We start from the raw sequence: 17657 nt of genomic DNA on the forward strand, positions 1-17657 counted from the left end.
TAGCAGTCAGAGAATGGAAAGAGAACTGAGTTGTTTCTTCTTGTTCACTGTTTTCGAGTTTATGTTGCGAAACGAAATGGCGAGATTTAGAAATGCGCTTATTCAGAAAATATAAATACCGTTCTTATAAATTAAGTTCGAAAATGATACCCTTGGTGATACGATGATTTATTTAAGAAAATAAAGTGCTCATTTCACTAAAATCGGTGAAATTATGTTTTACTGATCAACCTCCAGCACACTTTATTTTTATGAATTTTCGGAATATTTTTGGTATCAGTTTTCTACAGTACTGTAAAAATAGGGCTTATACCTGACATCAATAAAAAAAAAATTCCAATTCTGTGCCATCCTTTTCGTAAGTAGTAAAAAAGTTGCATGAACTAGTGTGATGGGTTATGATAAGAGGTGAGATGGGTAGTGAATGGGAGGATAAAATTAAGAATTGCTGCCTAAGCAAATAAGGAATTGTTTCCAGCTCTAATTAGAAGCCCTAAATAGAATTAGAATTTTTTAGCCCTAAAAAGAAGTTTAAAGCATTTCTAGTGCATTTTTAATATGATGTTAAGCCCAATGGAACGATATTAAGCTCGATTAGATAGGATATTTAGTTTAGAAGAAGAGAGAAAATTAGTACAAATCAATAATCGTACTTTTCAACCATACTCTTGAGACTTATGAACTAATACTCTTTACTACACGCTTGTTTAGCTCATTTGACTCAGCAAATAAAAATACACAGGTAACGATGTTCATTTATCTAGATTGATATGCCAGGTGTGTAAACGTCAAACATCGTGCTTTTTGTTTATATTACCCTTATTAGTTCTATTCTAAAACTTTTATTGTCTCGATTATTAAATTCCTCCAGTACAGCTTAAAAAGTACACCAACAACAATATATCCTTTGTTTAGGTAAGAATATTTAAATTTCTACAGCCATGTTTCTACCTCCATATGTTTCTATGTACCTCTGCTGTTATAACCCGATTTTTGTGGCACAACTTTTTAGTCATGCAACTTTTTACCATTGGATGCCTCTGTGTTGATGTTTTTTGTGCTATCTTTACATTATTGATATTGTTTAATTTAGTTTTAAGCAAGACATATTTTACATTACAAATATAATTAACAAGAAATCGAGTATGGGTTTGTATTCTATTAGCAATGTTATTTAGTACTTTACCTTTGACTGACAACCTGTCAAGAGATTGAGTAAAATGGCACGGATCAATTACCTTGGACAGAATGACTCCAAAACTGTTTCATTTTTTCCACTTTCAGTTAAAATTACCATGTACCAAATGTACCAAATTTTATTAAATATTATAAAACTATTAACTGTTGCAGCATTCATAAGAAATCAATTTGAATTCATTTATACTTCAAATAACCCTTTGGTGCATATTTTGAAGGATATATTATATTATTAAAGTTTTTTTATGCTGAAAAAAAGCATTAATTTAATTTTTGTAATATTTATTTATATCAATATTATTGGTTTACATTTTGCACGTTTTAGTTCAAAATTACTTATTTAATATTACAGTTAATGAAATGTTTGCGATATTAAGGGAAAATAGGAATATTCAAATGAATTGAGTGAAAAATTACATATTTTATTATGGGAAGGTTATACTCATTCCAAAATTGATAAATGATTCAAAATTACAAGATAAGGTGAGACTACATTATGAAAAACTAACAGGAAAAAAAAATTCATATGGTAACGTACTGTGGATCACCCAAATTCACAAAAGTTGAAAACATGCATGTTACTGTTATGTGCAAGCGAAAGAGAGTACTTCTAGTGACCTAATGAATCTATGTTTTTGTTCGGAAAAAAATGGTGAGTTTATGTTCGATGCATGAAAAAAAATGCTTTAAAATTATTGAAATCTCAGTATGTAAAATGGAGAGGTGTTTTCTGAACTTGGAAGGGTAAAAGAGTTTTGTTGCAATAAAGTAAAAAATGGACAAAAAATAATAATATCTCAATTCTCCATGCTGTTATCTCTGGAACAAAACACATCAGAAAATGATTCATTTGGAACAAAATAATGATTCTGAACAAACACGTAACCCGCGTTTCCCTTTTATGGAAATAATAATAATAATAATTAAATAAAAACTACAAATGATGTCATGGTCTCCACAATCACTCGGTCTCAACCCGAGAAGAAACTATGTCACGAACTGAACTAGCAGGTTCGTATTGTGTCTCGAACGAATCTTCATATATTGTGATTTAATTGAGTCGATGCTTAGAAGACACTTGGAAAATGGGATCATGGGACATAGCAGAATTTAGTCTGTTGAATGCTAAAGCTGTAATACGCACTCCAAAGGTAATACTGATGAGAGAAAAATAATAACCATGCTAAGTTTGTTGCGTTTACATTTTGTTGGAATTTTATTAAACACAGTGTTCAAAATAAACTTCAATTTACGTTTTACTACATTTGGTTCAGTAATGACTGTTTTAATCTTTGGGCAAATACTCTAGCACCATACTGCATACAGATATGTTTTAACTAATCATTTATAATCTTTTTATGGAAGTTCTATAACTTCCTTGCATTAGTATAAGGAGGACCAGAAAGTAATGTCGTTTCGGGGGATTTGACACTTGTTGTCAAGATTTTATTTCTAACCAATAATGTATTCACCCTCGTTAGCAATAACCTTTCAATGCCGAATCAAAAATGAATCAAAATGGACCGAAAGAAAATGAATTGGTTTTTGAGACTAACGAATATTTAATGCACCGAAACGGCATTGCTTTCCGGTTCACCTAATTTTTTTCATTAAATTTCTTAGTATTTCACCATCTAGATATAACAGCTGAACAAACTATTTCTGCTGCTGAAGTTATAATAAAAAGGAATAGAGGAAATTTATAAAAATTATGCTATTTAAGAAGTCAAAAGTTTCTTCGACAAAAATAAAATTCTTCATTTTCTGAATTTTTATAATCATTGATTTTGTAATCATATTTTAATATAAAATATATTTAAGATTTACGTAATTTTTATTCCTTAGAAAGGCTGTTAAATATTCATAAGCATTTTTTTAAACTATTCTTAAGAATTGTATGTTTGCAAATTTATCTTGATAACTGGAAGCGTGTTAAAAAGAGAGCATTTATGAAACATTAAAAATATTCAGTGAATATTAAAAATATTCGGAAGAAAATGCATTTTTAATACAATTTTCTGCTTAGTTCATAAACCTAAAAATAAAAATAAGCATTCACATCAAAGATTCAGTTTTTTTCAACCTCATTACGGTTAACTGAATAAAAAATAAAGTAGTTACAATATCGCCTTTTATTTCTGTGGTTGTTCAAATGCTTAGTATTCTTATTATTATATTAAGATATACGTTTTTTTTTTAAAATTCTGTTTTTAAACTTTTAAGCTAATTTGTGAAAATATATTACAATATTTATAACAAGATTAATATAATATATTACTCTTGTATAAATTTAAAAGCGATTGTTGGGTTCTTGCTTAGTTTTATTGCTATGTTTAAAATTATTACAATTGAGCAGGTGGTTTATTCAAACAAGAAATCATAAATTTATTATTTAATATAAAATGAAAACAATGAGGTGGGCAATTCCACGGAAGTGTCAACTTTTAAGTGAATTTTTTTTTTATGAATTGCATATTTAATTTTAAAAATATGTTCAAAAATAGCCAAAGTCTACATATTGCCGTTTTATTTTTGATAATTTTAAATTTTTTGAATCTGGCAGTATTCTAAAGTAATCACATGGCTGACAAGTGAATTGTTCACATTTGTGCTCAAATTGTTTTCTTGAAAAATACTTATAAAATAAAAGAAATGTATCTTTCTTTTGCAATATTTTGATAAAAATATGCATTTAGAACAAAATTTAAGCATTTTAAGTTTAATATAAAAAATAAAAGTAACTTCTTTTACGTCATTCCGTCACATGTCTTAATAATGCATACATTTCCTGAGAACGAAGTTAAGATGTGACATTGGCAAGTTAGATATAAAACCTCTTCAGAGACAACCTAATTTTCAAACTGTTGAAATTTTTACTAATTCTTACATAAATATTAATCCTGTTTATCTGTTGCATTCTGTTTATCATTTACATATTAATAAAAAATTTTTTAAATGAAGGCTTTCTTCTACTAAACTTTTTGTCATTCCGTCACGGTCATTCCGTCACAGCAAATAGATGTTAATAACTGCTAGCCAACCTGAGGTAAATTTTCCAAATTCACATTTTACATTGCTTACACATTATACTAAGTATAAAATAGTTCAGAAAAATAATAGCTGCAAAATTCGCAGAAACTACCAGTTCTAAGCGGCATGCCAAAAGCTTGGTTGCCAAAATGTCATTCCGTCACGCAAATAAAAAGTTCGTAAAATTAAAAGTAAAAAAGATAGAAAATCCTGTTTTTTTAGTTTATGAAGCGCATTATGCCAATAATAATGATATGCATGGGAAAAAATATTTTATTTGAAATTAGATACATAGAAACTTCAATTAATTGTTATTTTGCAAGTCAGAATGTCATTCCGTCACATATGGAATTGCCCAGGTCGGAATTAAAGTAATCATAATCTACGTTTGCAAGCATACATGACAGGAATAATCATCATTACAAAATAAACTCCACTATTATAAATAACCATGATTACTACACGGAAAAAACATTTTTGGTGAAATTATCGCGTAGTATGAAAATGACATTTCTGGTTTTAAAAAAGATCATAACTTTGGTTGATAAAACCAAAATATACTGTAGTTAAACCGCTCGTTTGGTATTTTTTTTGCTCATACGATAACTGTTTATCCTCTTCGTGCATCGATTTACCAACTATAGTTTTTTGAATCATAGTTCTTATTGTCACACATTTAGTAAAAAATACAAAACACAAAACGGAAAAGTAAATTTAACGAAATAAATAGTTTTTATACCATGTTCTAAGGTATCGTGATGTAACTACTGAAAAAAACACAAATAATTAAATTCGAAAAGGATAAAACTTCTTTGAAAAAAAACGCGCTAAGAAGCAGCAGAAATTTCAGAAAAAAGTATCAATAAAAGAAACGAAGGAAATAAAAATAAAAATATGACCACCGAAGCCGACGTCTTCAGGGGGTACCGGCCTCGGTAGCCATTAAAAACAAAACCATTTCTAATTGAGGGAGAAGCAAATGCTTAAAATATCTCCCTCAGTACCCCGATGGTTTTGTATAGAGGTCCAGGAAAAACAAGATACATTCAAAATAATTAACAAATTAAGAAAGGAAACTCAATCAAAATCATCAGAAAAATAAAAACTCACTAAGTCACAGGTCAAGCATCAACTTCAAAAGCACGTAGAAGAAAAGAAAACACTAAAAACTGAAAAAACAACGCCCCCTATTATAATGCGCAGAAGAAGTTTAAAATGAAATGGAAAAGGTCAGGAGAAAGAAATACGTAGACAAATTAATAGAATGCTTAACTGGGGTGATTAATTACTGATTTAAAATACTGAATTAGTAATGTAATTACCACATTTACCAAATTTTATCACACGTTATAAATTTTCATTTAATTTTTAATTTTACCAAAATATTATCAAAGCACTTCAGTAAAAATTACAGAGCTTTTTAGAATTCCCATAGAGGTAAATATTAGCATATTCTGATAGTATTGACCATATTTTTTTCTTAGCTTAGAATGCATTAGCAGTAATTTCAAACAGTCAGGAGTACAATGTTATTAATATTATTTTGTACTCATAGCTGCTTGCAACTTTCTTATTACTCATAATAACTAATATTTAATCTTAAGCTTCGAGTGCAAGTAATCATAATCTACGTTTACACGTAATCATGATAAACGTCGATTATAGTATATATATGATTACGAATAATATGAACTGAAATTAGATTATAATCTATAATTGGAAATACTGATTACAAAAACATTTTTATCTACAACTACAATTAATCAGTAAAATAATTTTAATTCAAATAATTACATGTACATGAAAAATTTTATTAATAAAAGAGTAAATAGTTTCGCTATTACAAGTTATCACGAGTTTCAGAAATCAAGCTTACAAGTTATATATTTATGGGAGTAGTTTTTTGTACCGAAACTTAAATTTAATAAAAACAAAGTTTAAAATTACAAATGGTAAAAATTTATCAAAACCTTAAGCATATTTCAGTGCTGCAAAAATATTCCTTCATCATTCAGGAATGGTAAGAACAGAGATGATGGAAATCCGAAACAAACGTCATTTTTAAAGTTAAACATACAAGTAAAAGGGCCAAAAAACAAAAATTAAAAAAAATAATAATTGATTTTCAAATATTAGACAAATATGGTGCGGCAGTAAAATAATTTACAATACAGTTTTTATTTTTGTTGATGTAGTAACTTTCTCAAAAATCTTGGTCGTGAACTAAAATACATTTAAGGAAGATCTGAGGTTCAAGTCAATTGAACCTATGGTCGTCTGTCCTGCAATGTTATGCGATGTATGAATGATGGAGTTCTTAGTTCTCATAAATCAAGGAAACTCTCATCATTCTAAATTCCATAGACTCATACATTCAATTCACAATTGCTCAATTCTCAATTAAATACAAATACAAATTCAAATACAAATACAAATTCAATACAAATACTCAATATTTCAATTCTCATAACTCGTAAAGAGAATCGTTTTCAAAACGCAGTGTATCACTAACCCTTCGATATTTTTCTTCCACCGCACCGTTTCTTTTGTCATCCCCCCAACAAAAATATTGCAACAGTTGTTAATTTTTGACTCTTTTAACTGCATATTTATAATCTTTATATGACATAATCTTTATTGGATTTTAATCATTACTGTATTTACCATTCCTGCATTTTATCATACTATAAAGGTATTATAACATCAAAACGAGTTTTCATTTTCAATAAATTTTTACCATTTTCGATTTTAGAAGTTGGATTTATTGAAAGTTAAAATTATAAGTTACCACGCTTACAAATAAGTAAATGTACGTAATCTCAAGACATTTAAATATATACCACAGCTTCTTAGTATTCTTGAATCAGGATGTATTTTGTCCTTTGTTATAACTTTTCTAATCATATCATATTTTTAAACTTATAGATTGTCAAGAAATGCTGCTCAAACTTAATAGAACGCTTTAAGAATTTTGAAGAAAATTGTGTGAGAAGTATACCTGTTCAGTGTAAAGAAGCATCAATATGACATAAAACATAATACAAACTTTTATTGAAACGCAGATACCGGGCTTTGTTTGAAATTTTGTCTCTTTATCTAAGTGTCAATATGATATGTATTGTTCTACATTTCCAAAGTAAGCTATTTGTAACAATTGCAATGTCAAAAGCCTTTTTTTAATATTTATAAACAGTTACTTTTTTGCTCCATAAAAGAACTTGAATAAAATAATATGCTTAAAAGATTCAAGCAAATAAAAGATTAAAAATTATATTTAAAAAAAAAACCATTTAATTCATTTTTATTTATATCTCGTAAGTATCAGATAATTTGTTTTACTTTTACTTCTGTTTTACAAATCTCAATTTAGAAAATTCTGATTCATTAATAGCTAAATTACATCACATAGCTAAATTAGATGCTGATTCATTAATAGATGAAGGGAAAGCAAAAATAGCATTAAAATTATGTGCTTAGTGAGAAATGAGAAAAACTAGTTTTATTTTTCGATGTCTTGTAAGTTTTAGTTGTTTAGAGTATAATATATCGTGGCTGAATAATGCTTCGTATAAGTATTTATTTTAAGTAAGCACTCAATCGATATTACTTTTTATTTCATTTCTTATAAATTGACTGGTGCAATTATGTAAAGAGCTGAGTTATAGGCTTCAAAATTTATACTTGCAATTTAAAAAATGAATACTCAAATTTTCACAAAATTTAATCGTTTTTGACGAAACCGTTTCGTGGTATATGCTACAAGCAATTTGTTTTAAAAATTGACGAAATAACTATCATTACTTCGTCGAGGAAACGAAATTCGTCAGAATTAAGGAAATATTTCGAAATTGCATTTTAAAAAAAAAAAAAAAAAAAAAAAAAAAAAAAAAAAAAGGAAATTGTATTGCTTAAAGTATCTAACTTTTCTGATTGCCACTCTATCGTGGGTTGCATATAAGTGGATGAATGTCACCCTAACAACACAGGTGGGACTGATGGAACAGAGAGCTAAATTACATCCATGCCCGAAGCGGGATTCGATCACGGGATCTTTCTGTCACGAAGCCAACTCCTTGACCATCATATACTTCGTCACTTTATTTTCGATCGTCTGGTTTTCATTCCAGTTTCGCCATTCTAGTTAATCTCCCACAATGCACTGTAATGAGGTTCGAGTTTTGTCACAAATCATGTGATTGGGGACGAAATTATTCTCAAAATTAACAAAATATAGCTCATGGATTGCTGAATCTCTAAAGTACGTTTTATTTATCATAGTGTACAGTGAGTCCCTATATTTTGATACATAAGTAAAATTTTACTTACTAGTTGAGTAATTTATATGAGGAATTGAAATATTTCTTAAAATTGTAAAAGTAATAAATTTATAAACAATTGAAATAAATAAATCATAAACAGTTCAATTTCATTAATTACACTTTCCTTTAAAACTATCAAAATGCCTGCACTGAACTGGATTACATTACTTCTTCAACGTTTGTATTCATAATAATGTATAATATCGAAGTAAAAAACAACAATACATTTAGTGATGAACATTATATATATATATATATATATATCTATCTATCTATATATATATATATATATATATATATATATATATATATATATACTATATATATATATATATATATATATACTATATATATATATATATATATATATATATATATATATATATATATATATATATATATATATATATATATATATATATATATATATAAGTTCTGTTATTGGAAATATAAAATAACTTAGATGCTGAAAAATTACGATTTATTTCAAAATTTATTCTTTCAACAACTGCCTGACAGTTAACTAGAAATTAAATTTTACCGCATTCTAAATTTCACTTATTAAATTTCGAATTTCAAGCATGTTTGAGAGAAGGAGAATTAAAAATATATGCAGAACCTTTCAACTTAAAGTTAGTGCTGTAATTGCAATTTCCTGCTATTTTTCATTCGACAGAATATTTTTATTGCAGGTAATTAAAATAGACTCCTAAAATTCATCAAACATTACAAGAAAATAGCTATAGAGAATAGTTAACTTATAATTATAATTATTCCAAAATAGTTAAAATATGTGTAATTGAATGATTTTGAGTAAAGTTTGGAAAAACGTAACCGAAATGTTAATGAGAAAAAAGAATTTTAACGTCTCTAATATATTTCAAGATGTACTTAGATTTTCGTTGACATAGAATATTAGTTTCATTTCGGGTAATTATAGTAGTTTACTAATGAGTTGTTATTTTAGCGTATATGAAAGATTCTTTTGCCAAATTGCAGTTTATCATTTGGTATTCAACATAAATAAATAATTCTTTCCAAATTGGATAAATTGTTAAAAATGACCAAATATTTGTAAATTAATTGAAAAAAAAATGGGATAACGAGCAAAATATAAGACATGCAGCATATTATTTTGAAACATAAGACTATATTGCATGTTTTTCAAATTAATTGCACAGTTTGGCACTTTCGACTGAAAAAAATTAAACAATGTTTACTTCTGGTGTCAGACAATTTCTACTAAATATATTTGTGCTACGTTGTTGTTGTAAAAGGTGGTTTTTTTTGGAACCATCATTTTACAACTTTTTCCAGTTGGCAATGTCATTTGCTAACGAACTTAATTGTAAAACTTGACCAGAATACATACCTGGTTTCAAAAGCAGAAGGCAGCAAACAGTATTTCATTTGCTTTCGTTTGTATTGAAGTATTTTTTCTAATTGCGGTTATTTTTGGGACAACCAATATGAGCCAACTGGGGAGAACTGCTTTCCCCCCAACATTCGTTATGTAATGACATGGAATATAATTTCATTGTTCGGAGAGAAATGCAGATTGCGATGCAATTTTCTATGAGCTTATCTGACAGCTGGAAGACATGACTAAAACAATTCATCCTCATTTTCAAAGTGTTTAACAATCAAAAATTTGGACTTTATTAATGAATTTTCTCTTTTTTTTACAGGATTTCATATCTTGCTTTTTTCGTTTAAATTAAACTAAACGCACCGAATATTTCATTTTGATTATAACATCTTAAATATTTAAGTCAAAGCTTCTTATTCTCAATATGCCAAAAAATAGGAAGAATAAAAATACTATATAATCAATCATTGGAGCTGAAATAAGAAACCACGTCATCCATAAAAATCTAGCTAAACTCTGTAGTGTTTCTTTATTTGCTTCTAAAGGTGTCTATCGCTTAAGTATTCTTCTCTATACCGAAGACTAAATACGTATTTCTTGTCTGGCATATTTCTCTTTACTCTGTCTCTTTCCTAAGTCTGAAGAAACATTTTTCCCCTTGACGAGTCTACTTTTTTTTCGCTTTATCTGAGCAGTAGATAGAAACAATTTCGAAATAGACCCATCAAATGAAGGCATTTACGGCTTTTTTCCCGTCCGACAGATGTAATTCTTCAGTAAGAAGTTATAGAAAAACTTGTTGTTTCGGAACTGTTTTTGTTAAGCAAATGAAAGGACTGTGCAGAGTTTTTATTTTTTTGTGGAATTCTCTTTTGTTTCTAAATAGAATAAAATATAGTGTCACATAATAAATATATGTTATGTATATAAAATAAAAAAGTACTTGTACAATAAATTTTTTTATTAAATCTTAAACAACGTACCAACACAGCTAAAATGATCTAATTTGTATTTTAAAAACATTTTAAAATAGCTTGAAAATGTATTATAACTACTAGCTGCTTTTTAAAATGCTTTCATGGCGTTATTTTAAGCATATAACGTTTTAATAAATCTAGCATTTTTAAAATTTTATACTCTACTAACATATAAAAAGTTCTAAAGATATTTTTTCAAGTATCACAAAAATGATAAAACCATTTTAAGTGCCATTTTAAATCTCTGAAAAGTGTATAATAACTAATACATGACTGTAAAGCATAATCTTAACTTCTGCTAAATCCAATATGTTAGAATTCAGATGTTTACTAATATGTAAAACTTTTAGGGTTTTCTTTGCCGTATTAATAAAAAATATCTCAATTCTGCTTAAAGCATTTCAAATTGCTCAAAAATATATTATAACTTTTAAATGGCTATAAATTGCTTTTATGACGGTATCTTATAAGTGTAACCTCTACTAAATCTATCATTTCAGAAATCTGTTGTCTGCTAATTTATAAAACATTTTAGGGTTGTTTTACATATTACAAACTGATATAAATTTTAAAAAAAAATCATTTTGAATCTCTCAAAATTGCATCAAAACCAATACATGAATTCAATATGTAACTTCTGTAAAATCCAAAATTTTAGAAATCCAATGTTCTACAAATATTTAAAACCTTTTTTGGGATGACTTCTTCAAAATATTTCAGTTTAGTTTCAACTGTTACCCTTTTGGGACTTGCAAATAAATTAATATATATGTAAATGAAAATTTTGTAATAACTATTAAAAATTACATCCTTGTTTCTCAGGCAGGTAAGTAGTTAGAAAGTCGTAGTCATACCCCGAAGAGCGGAGCTCACATCCCGATGGAGGAACTTATCAAGTTGGCAATGGAATGCAAAGCCGTCTCTTGACAATAGAATATGTCAAATTATTAATTGCCTAAATTTACGAAAAAGTGGTACAGAGTGATGGTACAGTTATAGATGATGATTTAACTTAAGTAACACTTGGCTCTAGTTATGACGAATTACTCTTAAATGGGAGCTGTCCATTGTTCCATAGAAGTAAAGGAGTTCTTATAATTAAAACATATATTTTAAATAATAAATTACATTTAGTCTAAAACTTTTATAATATCATACATTTCTAAGAAATCTGAAAATCATTATCCCATTGATCAACTATGTTTGAAAATCATTCTCCCATTGATCAACTATGTCTGAAAATCGTTCTCCCATTGATCAACTTTGTCTTGTTCATCTACTTTTTCTCGTATCAATCAACATTATGTTACCACTTTAATTACATTTTTGCTTGCATCGATCAACATTATCTGCACTGAGAACAAAAACTATGTCTAAACTACTAGAATATGGAAAAATTTACCGTGTTTCGGGCTCTAAGGAAACTTTAAGGAACTCGGTAATTTTTACGGAAGTGGTATAGATTTTGGTAAAATAACCGATAAGGTTCTAATTTCTGTGATAGAATTTATTACATGTGGAAACATTTGGGAGTTTTGTCATGATACCTTAGAGTACGGCATAAAGGACATTTATTCCATAAAATTCACATTTCAGTTTTGAATTTTTTATTAAATGTGTGGCACTAAGAACTATAAAAAAAGTGCAGCTTCTTACGGCCAAAATTCATATCTTAGGTCCCACCTTTTTTAAGCCATTAACATTGACGCACATTTCGTTTAAATTCAATTCTTAGAGCAAAAGTTGTTCAGGTATTTATTGCTTTTTTATTTGTTTAATGTACTCATAATAATTTACATTTGAAGTAAAAACATGTTTGTGACAGTAAAATATCCAAAATGAAATTTTGTATTAAGAAAAAAAAAACGAATAAATTGAGTCTTAATGATCCCTAGTTTAATCATAATAAATATTAATTGCAGTAGAATTCGATGCAAAATAAGCAAATAACAATTGTGAATATATTTACAATGTATCATATTGAGCTATTTTAAAATTAGGTTTGTGAATAAGGAATGCTCTACTAAAAGACTTAGGAATTAAAATTAGGAATGTTCTACTCCCGAAAGCTTCTTCAATATTATAGTTTAAATATTTTATAGAGCAATAATAAATAAAAATTATTGAAAGGGTAAACACTATTTTGCATATTGTGAAATACTATTGTCTTCAATGAATAGTGTTCCACACTGAGAATGAAAGTATGATCAAAACTACAAGAACGTGGTAAAACTTACCATGTTTCCAGCTCTAAGGGAACACCGAATTTATACCAAAGTGCTCTGGTAATGATTATGTAAAATTTACAATAAAACTTGGTCTTATTAAATGTGATAAAATTTGGTAAATGTGGTGAAAGTTGGTAATTTTATGATGATGCCTAAGAGCATGGCATAAAAAACATCTGTTTAGTTAAAATTAGTTTTCAATTTTGTGTTTTTACAAAGTATGTAGCAATAAAAACTATAATTTTCGAAACCAGAATTTTTGGTAAATCATTGCCATATGAAAAGGAAAATGACCAAATGAATAGTTTAAATACCATATATTTTTGTTTCATTAATCAGAATTATGCGCTTTTTCTTTTTTTTTGTTGCCAGAAATGCTATTACCATTAAGTATAGTACTTTTACCGGATTTTTCTTTCTCCAGCTTAACACCATTTTTCTCCAATTTTTAATGTAGTATATCTTCCATTGCATCAAAATTATACATATCGATCAAAACTAACTTTTAAACTGTACTGAAGTATTTACAAATTTCCTTCATGGATTTAAAGCACAAAAAACTAAATATATTTCTTATAATACACCCAACAAGAAAATATATATTTTCTATTTAAAAAAATTACTGTGGCTCGGTACTAGAAGTTAGTTTACTCAACTTCTTATAATGAATTTAAACAAAACCATTAATAAACTAAAACAAAATCATAGATAATTTGACCAGGACTTCAATAATTAAGTCTCGACCAATTTTTCTAAGTATATTACGATCTAAAAAAAATCTTTATAAACAAGAGTTAGTTCTAATTTTATTCTGTTTAAAGAGTTATTTTAAATGTGATAAATATGAAGAAATTGTTTTTACTTCATGAAATTATTTTTAAATATGTTATTTTAAAATTACATTAATGATATAATTTTTAAATATTGATATTACTTTATCTTTAATTACATATAAATGTTCTGTTAAGCTATTTATATAAACTTCATCAACGGATAACAGTTTTCTAATTTCACAACAAAAAGAAATATGTTAAGTGGGTAAGAAATCTGGTTTTATTTCGAATAAAGTTCGAGGTTAGTAATTTAAAGTATATAGTTCAACAACCAGAACATTTTTGTAATAGTTAGAGGAAAGTTGTGTAACTTTATACATGAATTGTTACACCTTTATGTCGTGTCAAGTTCTTATAAATGTACGTATTTTAATATTAAATATGAGACAGGCATACTTTTTTCAAATGCGCTCAATTTTTATTCAGGATTTTCCTTTTTGTTCGAACACTGTCTTACAAGGCGAACTAAGGCTCCAAAAAAGATAAATAAATCGCCCTTATTTCTCTGGCTTCACCGAATTTTAACTTCTACTGATCATCCATCATACAATCTTAGTCTTTATGTGTCAGTCTTCTACCGGGGCAGCTGCAGCTTCATGGAATGATGATGGAACGAATGGAGGAGCTATTTAACGCTAAAAAATCTTCAGCACATAAATTCCGAGTCAGTTCCTGGTGCTTGGAGATCATGCAAGAAAAAGAAAGAAGAAAAAATAGGATAACTTTGAACGTAAAGTTATTTCTTTTGAATCCTTGTCCATTTGGATGGCATCTGTATATGTCGCTTCCTTTCCGACCACAAACAGGGGGTGGTTTTTGTTGCTATAGCAACGGAGTTAGAAAGTAGGAAAGCATCAGATACTGTTTCTTCATCTTTCTTCGGTCTTTCCTTTCATAAAGAGAAGAAAGATTGTCTATTCAACGGCCCTGAGAGGTGAAGAACTCAAAGAAAAGCAATTGTCCCAACCAAAGTCATTTTCAACATAGCATCCCACTTAAAGATATTTTTTCATGTAGAATATTGCTTCGGGCGAAGTGCTTGTCCCACCAAATAATAGCTTTTCTCTTTTTATCTTTTTCTGTATAAAATTTTAATCTTAAAAATATTGCGATAGTACTTTTTTTGTTCAGTTTGTACTATGTGTATGAGTGAGAATAGATGATTTTTTTCAACTCTGCGTACTAAACGTTATACAGGGAAAAAACTGATCCGGGTATAAAAACGATATTTGTAAAGGGATTTTTGACGTTAAAAATCGAAATGCTAGTAATTGTAAAAATGCTTGGTATTTAAATTAATCATTTGGTCATTTTACTGTTTATTATGGTAATGGTATATTGGGAAATTAAGTTTTCAAAATTATAGTTTTATAACACATTTAGTAAAAATATACTACTGAAAACTAAATTAAGCATAAATGTGGTTTTTACGATATACTCTGAAAAATCGGATTATTCTTCTTAACTATTAGCAGACTAATCTTCAGAACGTATATATTTTGTAAATTTTAAATGAAATATACTTACTTGAAAAATATAGAGAAAACATGATAAAGACATAGATTTTTTAAAAGAGTAGGAGAAAAAGGTATTAAAATATAATATATTTAAAATTAAAAAAAAATAAAAAAAAACTTTGAAAAATGCCGGAAAACAAAAATAAAAGAAAACATGTAATCTCGCCAGCAGTTCACACGATTAAATCAGCAAAAAGTAAATTATACATATGTGTAAAGAATATAAGAATGTTGAAAGTGATAAGGGGATTTCCACATATTTCATTTTGTACTCTTAAACAAGATTTAATAAAACCGAAACCGGCATTGTTGGGGATCATCCCCATAAAAGTATCTTCTTTTTACCTATTTTCTTTCCTTATTAAATCATATTTTGGTGTATTAATGTTTATTGTAAGGTATTATCATTTGTTATTTGACTCGGCATTAGGATATAAAATAATATTTGTAGTATAAATTTGAGCTTTCTTTCTAAAGGTATAAAAAGTACTTTGAAAATTGCTTGTATTTTTTTAAATTTTTAAGCTACTAAAATTGGATTTCTTCATTAGTTGTCAAATACGATTCACTACGAAATAGAGAGGAGAAATGTTTTTAATTTTTCTCGTGCATGTGTGGTAAAAAAACTACTTTAATACACATATCAAATTTTAAAGCATTTCTCATTAATTTTGAATTGCTCTATAAATATTGTTTAATTTTATTGAATTTTTTTGAAGTTAAAGCAAAAAAACGTATGACAAAAAAATTAGTCTTTTTTTTTAAAAATGTTCATATTTACATAAACATTTAAGCTAGACTAGTGAAATTTTGTGTAATTATTGCATATAAAATAACTGTCACAAGTTACAAATATATTACTAAATTTTTTGGCATAGGGTGTTTAAAAACATTATATTCCATTTGTAATTAATTGCCTGTCCCTGAATCCTCCAAAATTGTTAAGCTCTAAATAATTCAGAATTAATAAAATAATTCGTTTTGTATTTCTGGTGAAATATGAAAAAATGTATTAATATAGAAATATAGAAGTGTTGCCATTATTTTGAATATATATATATATATATATATATATATATATATATTTATTTTAAATTCTCGATGTTATCTTTTAATGTTTCTGATGTATATGTTTTAAAAGTATAATAAATAGCATAAATTTAAAATAGTATACAAGAATAACAAGATGAAGTTTTATTTCACTTTCTTCTTTAGAAAAAAGTAATTTGAATAAAAAAATAATAGTTTAACGTTCTTAAGTAACAAAAAAAAATAAATAAAAAAACTACCTTGAATTCCAAAAAATCTAACTAAAGTCTGATTTTCGAGAATGTAAAGAGTGAAATGAATTAAAATAATTAAATAGTTCTTGCTTAGTAGACTCATTACAGAATTGGTTTATATAAATTTTTAACATTAAACAATAGATCTTTTTTTTTGCACATGAAACTAATCATCATTCTATCTTGCGGCTTAATTGTGCTAATTGCTTATACCTAATTGCTAATTGTTATGGTAATTTTGAAATACTTGATTGGATAACTGATCTGGTTAGCAATTTTATCAGTTCAGTTGTGCTTTGAACTATTCAGTATAGAGGCAAAAATGATACACAAAACAATAACTTTTAGCCGAGAAAAGAGATTTTGAGAATTTTAAACTTAATAGAATCAAAATAGAAATTTTTAAGAAACTCAGGATTTCCGATTTTTATGCGATCTATATTTCTTAGTGTAGCCGAATGGTAGGAAAAACGTCTTGAAATATTACAGGAAAAACATAACCCAAAATAACAGCGTTCTTTTCTTTAAACATTCAGATAAATCTCTTCTATAAATGTAAACAGGCAAATGAATAACAAAATTTATAACTGGTTCCCGCATTGTAAGCAGCATTAACCACTAACTTCCGATTCTGTGAACTTATGTCTCATGTTTGCAATAAAGCTTTTTGAATTGTTCGACCTAGATGTTTTCTTATATCCTGTTCTGTCTTTTATCCAAGAAGGCACCAGATCAAAGTAAAATAAACAGGCTAACAGGACAAGTCACTTAAGCTATTACGGCATCGACTCCTAGTGATCATAAAAGCCGAACTTGTTTTAGGAAGATGTCTTTTCCCTAGTCTCCTAGCATAACGCAATGTATTTATTCTCTTGATTTTTTTTTCGGAAAAAGAAACAAAATG

The sequence above is a fragment of the Parasteatoda tepidariorum genome, chromosome 11 (genome assembly GCF_982258835.1).
Source record: "Parasteatoda tepidariorum strain Cologne lab strain chromosome 11, Ptep-v5.0, whole genome shotgun sequence".
Classification (NCBI taxonomy): domain Eukaryota; kingdom Metazoa; phylum Arthropoda; class Arachnida; order Araneae; family Theridiidae; genus Parasteatoda; species Parasteatoda tepidariorum.